Source organism: Mus musculus, chromosome 12, assembly GCF_000001635.26.
Source record: "Mus musculus strain C57BL/6J chromosome 12, GRCm38.p6 C57BL/6J".
NCBI lineage: Eukaryota > Metazoa > Chordata > Mammalia > Rodentia > Muridae > Mus > Mus musculus.
This window is the reverse complement of record NC_000078.6, coordinates 58,751,326-58,758,969: the sequence shown is the minus strand read 5'-3', so window position 1 is coordinate 58,758,969 and position 7,644 is coordinate 58,751,326.

Below are 7,644 nucleotides of genomic sequence, written 5' to 3'. Positions count from 1 at the left end.
AAGATGCAGCCCAGTGAACTAGGTGGAGCTTAGGAGCATTTCCCAGGGATACAGGCAGGTGCTTCCTTTTCTTCAAATAAGAGATGATTTTACCTCTGCCCCTTCCAGGAGCTAATTCACAGTTATAAAGTTACTTTCAGTTTTCAGAAAATGTCTGTCTGCAACTCAAATGTTTTATAAGCTGTTGGGAAGTGACAGATAAAATAGATTTTTCTGGGACAAAATTGCATTTTATGAAGGTGATACACCTTATACTATGGGATTTCTTGAGATTGATGGTTTTGAGTTTTTGCACCAGGCAGCATGGATCCATTTGCAAAAGGCAGTTCTAAATCTTCTCTGGATTCCCCCTTTAAATCTCAGCACTGCCTTTGCAATTCCCCTGACTACAAGCATCAATGTCCTCTGTTACCTTGGGGCTTGTACATGACAAATCTTTTTCATGGTTATGACTTCTATATTTTTTAGGATCTCTGGAAGATGTTTCCCATCAGTAGACAGGGTCTTAGGTATCTTCTATGTCCCCATCCCTAAGAGCTGTCATTTCCTCTTCTGAAAGAAGTGGAAATCAGGCCATATAATGATATAGAAATATTTTCTCTTTCTAGTCTTGTATTCACCTTCTTCTAATACTTTAAAAGCGTGTTGTTTAAGGGTTATAGGATACATTTTACACAGATAAAACACAAAGAAGTAACCCTTAAATTTAACTGATGGGAATGTTGTGTCTTGGTCTCAGGTACTTTCATGATGCGATGCCAGGGTGGGAGTAGTAGGTTATGAGGATAACATGGTAAAGAAGATGGAAGAGCATACTTGTACAACCACACTGGAAATAAGTTTGGCAGTTTCTCAGGAAATGGGGATATAATTCTGCCTCAAGGCTATACCACTTCTGAACATACACCCAAAATTTATTCCACCATCCCTCAAGAACACTTGCTTAACTATATGCATAGCAGCTTTATTCATAATAGACAGGAACTGGAAATAAACCAGATGTCCCTCAACTAAAGAATGGATAAAAGAGAATGTGGTACAGCTACACAATGGAACACTATTCAGGAATTAAAAACAAGGATACCATGAAATTTGCAGGCAAATGGATGGAACCAGGAAATATCATCCAGCATGAGGCAATCCATACCTGAAAGGATATGTATGATATGTACTCACTATAAGCGGATATGAGCTGTAAAGTACAGAGTACCCATGCTATAATCCACAGACCCAAAGAAGCCAAATAACATGGAGGGTCCAAGGGAGGACTCTCACTCCGAAGGGGAAATAGAATAATCACTGGAGGTGGATGGATGGATGGATGGATGGATGGAGGGAGGGAGGGAGGGAGGGATGGAGGGACGGATGGAACTGGGTGGGAGCAAGAATGGGGAGAGAAATGGGTGCAGGGATCAGGTGTATGGGCAGATTCTGTAAAGTAAACAGAAATTGGGGGGCGGTGAGGAGGGGCATTTCTAGAATGTGGCAGATACCTGGGATGGGGGAGGTTCTAGGGAGTCTATGAGGTGCTAGACTCCTAGCAGTGGGGGATATGGAGCCAAAAGTGTCCACCCCCTTTGGCAAGGCAAGATTCCCAGTGGAGGGATAAGGATTCCAAGCCACCCACAAAACCTTAGACCCCATTTTTTTTCTTCTGCCTACAAGATGTGCAGGGACAAAGACTGACTGGCCAACTAGAGACCCATCCCATGGGAAAGAACCAATTCCTGACACTATTAACGATACTCCCCTATGCTTGCAGACAGGAGCCTAGCATAACTGAGCTCTAAGAGGCTATACCCGCCAGGTGTGGTGGCACACGCCTTTAATCCCAGCACTCGGGAGGCAGAGGCAGGCAGATTTCTGAGTTCAGTTCAAGGCCAGCCTGGTCTACAAAGTGAGTTCCAGGACAGCCAGAGCTATACAGAGAAATCCTGTCTTGAACCCCCCCCCCCCAAAAAAAAAAAAAGAGACTACACCCGGCAGCTGACTGAAACAGATGCAGAGACCCACAGTCAAACATTAGATGGAGTTTGGGAAGTCTGGTGGAAGAGTTGTGGGGAAGGCTGGAAGGGACAGGGACACCACAAGAAAATCAACATTGTCAACTAACCTGGACTCTTGGGGGTTCCCAGAGGCTGAATCATCAACCAAAGAGTATATATGAGATGGACCTAGTTCCCCTTCAGCTCCTCCCAAGATGTTCAGCTTTGTGTTCATCCCAGTCCCCTCAACAACTGAAGTTGGGGCTATCCCTGACTCTATTGCCTGCCCGTGGATCCTGTTCCCCTGGCCTCAGTGAGAGAAGATGTGCCTAGTCTTGCAGTGACTTGAGGTACCAGGGTCGGTTGGTACCCAGGGGGGACTTCCCCCTTTCAGAGGAGAAGGGGAGGAGATCAGTCTGGCTTTGAACTCAGAGATCTGCCTGCCTCTGCCTCTTGAGTGCTGGGATTAAAGTCATCCACTACTTGTGGCTCCTTTATAAATTAAAAAAATTTTTTTTTTGAGACAGGGTTTCTCTGTGTAGCCCTGGCTGTCCAGGAACTCACTCTGTAGACCAGGTTGACCTCCAACTCAGAAATCCATCTGCCTCTGCCTCCCAAGTGCTGGGATTAAATGCGTGCGCCACCACCGCCCGGCTTACATGTGGTTCCTAACTGAAGAATCTACTATTACAGAGGGAATACAAGCACCAAGTGACAGGCACTGTCAGCAGCAGGAAGCTGGGAGATCACATCCTAGAGAGCAAACTCTAAGTGAACAAAGCAGGTAGGACTGTCACTCACAAGCCCGCCTCAGGGATGTCTGTCCTCCACCAAGGCTGCAACACTTCCTTCCCTGAACAATACCTCCCTTCCCTGAACAATACCAATAACTGCAGACCAAGCATTCCAGTGCCTGAGCCTATGGAGGACATTCTCAGTAGAAACACCACAAAGATGAAATCGATATTCAGCCAACAATCTCCATGTTCTTTCTGTCTCCACTGGGTTTTCCTTTCTCCATGCAGCTATTCTTTATCTTTCAGAGAGTCTATCATCTCCTATCTCCATCCTGCTGTCCTTCCTCCCTCACAGCTCTTTAGTCTACTTTAGCCAACCAGCACTGTTACCTATTGTCTTGACCTTTTACTGTTTCACACACACTCTCATTCTCTCTTCACCCCCTTCTTCCTTCTTTTCCCCACTATATCCATTACTCTTACCACTACAGTTCCCAAAACCAAGAGGCTGAGCTGAGATGGTAGCTGGGTGCACATCTCTAGCTCCTTATAGTCTACAGTTAACCTAATCTCACACCCTCCCACCACATTTCCCCACTGTCTCAGTTATTCCTGGTTCTATGTTTGTTCCTTTCCTTGACTTCCTTTAATAACTGAATACTTATCCCTAGTCTTACTGTGATAGCTGACCTGTCCTTGTTCTCTATACTCACAGTAACATATTAGTATATATGGAACTTTTGGGGGTCCTTTATTGCCAAAATTAACAGGTACTTAACAAGTAATTAATTTGGATTCACCTGCTACTCTGGTATCAGAGTGCCTTAGCTACTGGCTAGTAAGTGTGACTGCAGACATCTTTCAATCAGTAGGGGTAGGCTGAAGATAGTGTCCTGGAAAACCAGTTTAATAGAGGAAATCATCACCACACTGAACTACAACCTAATGTCTCCTGAACACTGATAACATATCTGCTGAAAGCATAATAATGGCCATGGGGGCAGCGGCTGCACCACCACCAAATATTAGTTAACAACCTGATTGGCAGATCCCAGCAAAGAAAATACAATGAAGAAGCAAACTCACAAAACAAAAGTAGAATTTAATGAAGGGATAAAAACCTGAGGAAAAAAAAAACTGGAATGGTTATGGAAGAGTGGTGCTATAGGGTCGGTAAAAAGTGTAGTGGAAAGCACTACCAATGGGGAGAACTGTGTGGAGTTTCAGGGAAGTCAACAGATCATTCAAACATGCATGAGCAGAATATGCAAAGGCCCTGGAACTGCATGAAAAGGCAAAACCTATGCTCAATACTCACATGAAAAAGGCAAGAATTCCATGTAAATGTCAAAGAGAATATTTTAAATAAAATCATAGAAGAAAAATCCCCAAATTTACAGAGAGACAGCAGGAACAAAAACCAGGAGCAACATTACCTCGGAAAGGTAAACACTAGCCCTGCCCGTTCTGAGTCCAGAGTGTCTCTTTCTATTTGATCACATCAAATACAGTTTCTTTTCTGCTAAAAATAATATTTTCGCTGACACTTCTTGCAGAGAGGTAGAGGGACGGCTAAATCTTGTTCCTAGTAAGACAGAAAATGAACATTGGAAAGATCTTCATAGCTTAGAAATATCTTGGCTGGGAAGTATTTTATCATCAATCAGACTATGCAGTTAGGTCAAGCAAGTCTCCATTCTAAGTGGATATTGAGGCTGAATGGCCATTGCATCTCGATGGTGGTAGGTAAGTAAGATAAATGAAGGATAAATCAGGATAAGGATAGATTTGGCATTATATTCTGATTACACACTAATGCACCATTTTCTATTTTGAGATACTGTTCTAATATATTCTAATATTCCTCATTTCCTCCTGCAAGCATTTTATTAGAAAAGCATTTCTGAAATAGGTACTATTCTTATTCATGGCTCCTGTGCAGTGACAAGTATAGCCAAACCACAAGAATGTACTAGCACAGCACTGTGTGTGTGCTAGTACTGCAGAGCACAAGAACATTCTACTACAAAGTGCACACAGGGTTACTAGGACAGCAGCCCATATAGGTTCAAGCATAGGGCAGTGCCCAAGATGTAGTGCAGAAGCACAGGGATCTACTACTACAGCAATGCACATGGATGCATAGACACAGCAGTGTACACAGGTATGCTAGTATAACAGCGCACTTGGATGTACTATTATCGCAGTGAATATGCATATGTTATCACAGTGCACACAGATATACTACTGCAGCACACATGATTACACTACTGTAGCAGTGTTCATGGGTGTACCAGTGTAGGGCCCATTAATGTCTTATACATATGGTTGTACTTGTGTAGCAGGACACTTGTGTAGCATTAGAGTAGATGTATTATAGTGTGTAATCTCTCTCTATATGTATATGAATAAAATATTACATGTAATGCACTAGTACAGTACTATACATGAATTAGCAGTACACAGATGCATGTATAAGAGTACCCACGGATATTCTAGAACAGCAGCAGACATAGATGAAGTAGGACAGCACACATACGGATGTACTACACTGCAGAATATACAATATACGGCTTCAGCAGTGTGCATGAGTGCACCTGTCTGGCTGTGCACATTTGTGTACGAACACAACACTGCACAGGGAGGTACCAGTTCATCGTCACCTGTGGATGGTGGATGTGCCTGTATAGCAGAACATCCTAGTGTAGCATATTTATGCATCAGTACACATGCATAGTCTAGTACAGCAGTGCATGTGGGCGTGGTAGTGCAATACACATGGATGGACTACTACACTGAACATATATACACTAGTACAAAGGTACATACACACAAATATAGCAATACATAGTACATGTGGCTTTACTGTTAGCTGTTGTATTGGACTCAGAGTGCATTGGATATACACACCCAGGAGTGTCTCTGTTTCATAAACATCTGCTTATTCTTTCAGAATTCTTATGTTCACTGTTCTTGGTGCTTCATCCCCTCTCCCACTTTCTTTTATCCTCTATACTCCTCACCAAATGTCATCTTCTAACAAATCCCCCCACTTTCTGGTCATTTGTTGTTGTTTTGTCCTGCTGCATTTAACTTTGGTGGCTTACATGAATATGGGGTGGGTTGTTTATTGGATTATGGGGAGTTACCAGAAGCCACATCATTGAAGGGCACATCTTCCCTTCCTATCTCATTGCTCATCCCTGCAGGGTAGAATCTTCTTAGGAAGGACTTAAAACATTTTCAGACTTTTTCCAGAATGGTTCTCAGAAAATTCTCCTACATCTGTGGATTCAGTGTGTCAGGGAAGGGCTGTTTCTTTCTAGATAAAGCACTAAATCCTTATTTTGCAGTAATGTAGCTGATTGACTCCACACTCCTGCTCTGTCAATTTCTCTGTGAGGAGTATCACAGTGTTTTCCAACAAAAGCTACTGCGACAGTATTGAATCACAGAAAATGAGGACAGTGTGACCACAAACTGTTTGTTGTGTATAATTTATTGTAAGTAACTTAAATACATGAGACCTTAATTGTAAAGATCTAATGTTTCTTTACTTGGTATGAGATAGTAAATCATAAGCAAACAACTGAGTATGTTATTTCTGAAAAATTTGCCATATTTAAGTGGCGCCCTACTTTGGTTTTAGTTGCTAAGATGCAGCCTTATTTTATTTTATAATTCTTTGGGATGGTCTGTAGGGACCTGGTAAAAATGTTACAATTTTCTAGGCTCATAATGAAAAAAAACTGTCGAGGAGCCTTGTACTTTCTGTTAATAAAAGAGACATTAACATTAGGGTTGATAATAAATTAAAAAAATTATACCTAGTGAAATTTCATTATGAGCTCTGGATATGCAAATTGCGGTTAGTAATTGCTATGATAAGTGATATCTGGTGTCAACTTTATATAAATGTCAGCAATTAGCAGCACATATATGTTTTTGTCATCTTCAAAGCTGACTGGTTCCTACTTGTTTTGAAAATATGTCACTCTTTGAAGAATATTCAGGAAAGACCTATAATTTGCTGACATCAATCATTTCTAGAGTTGAGCCTGCAGGATTTTATGAGACGGTCTTTGCACTGTTAGACAAGGTTTAATGTCTCTTACTTGTCACATAAATTTGTCACATCGCTAATTAGTGATGAGCATGCATCTTTGCTAATTATTTGAGATTTTCAACCTTATTATCTTATTTGATCATATTTCTCTATTAAATATTGGGCCAAGTTTCAGAATCCCCATCCGGTTAAATTAACATTAATATTTTATAAAGTAAAATATCTTTCATTTTCTGATGATGTATGTAAAATATATTTCTTCTCCTGTCTTTTTATTTGTGCAGAGCTGAGAGAAATTGTTGGTTATGTGAACTAAGTGTTTGTGTCTTCCAGTAGATTAAACATAAGAGAAATTCTTTGAATGTGCTGTGCTATAAAAAGCCTACATTTTTCTTAATCACAAGGAACATTAAATTACCCTGTTAGAATTCCAACTGGATTTTGCTAAAAGTTTTCAACAAGGCTGTTAAGTTAAAATGCATTTTCTTACTTGATTTTTTGCTTTCTCTCAAGGTTGAAGGAACATTTAAGCTGTAGTCGGTAACATTTCAGATGTTCCAGAGTCGGTGATTGTGTCCCTACTGAGAACACTAATAAAGTGAACGGTCAGGAAGATGGAGGAGGGCACCTGACCTCAGGCTGCTAGACTCTACAGGAATAAACTGTAGAGTTAAAGAACAGATATATGGGAAGATGGGATGTATTGAATAGTTTTACATCAAATCATAGGGGAGATGCTTCAAGATATAGGTGTTGGAAAAGGCCTCCTGAAAAGGACTCCAAAAGCTTGGGAAATAAAACCGAAAATGGAAAAATGAGATTTTTCTGAGATTAAAAATTTTCTGTATAGCAAAGA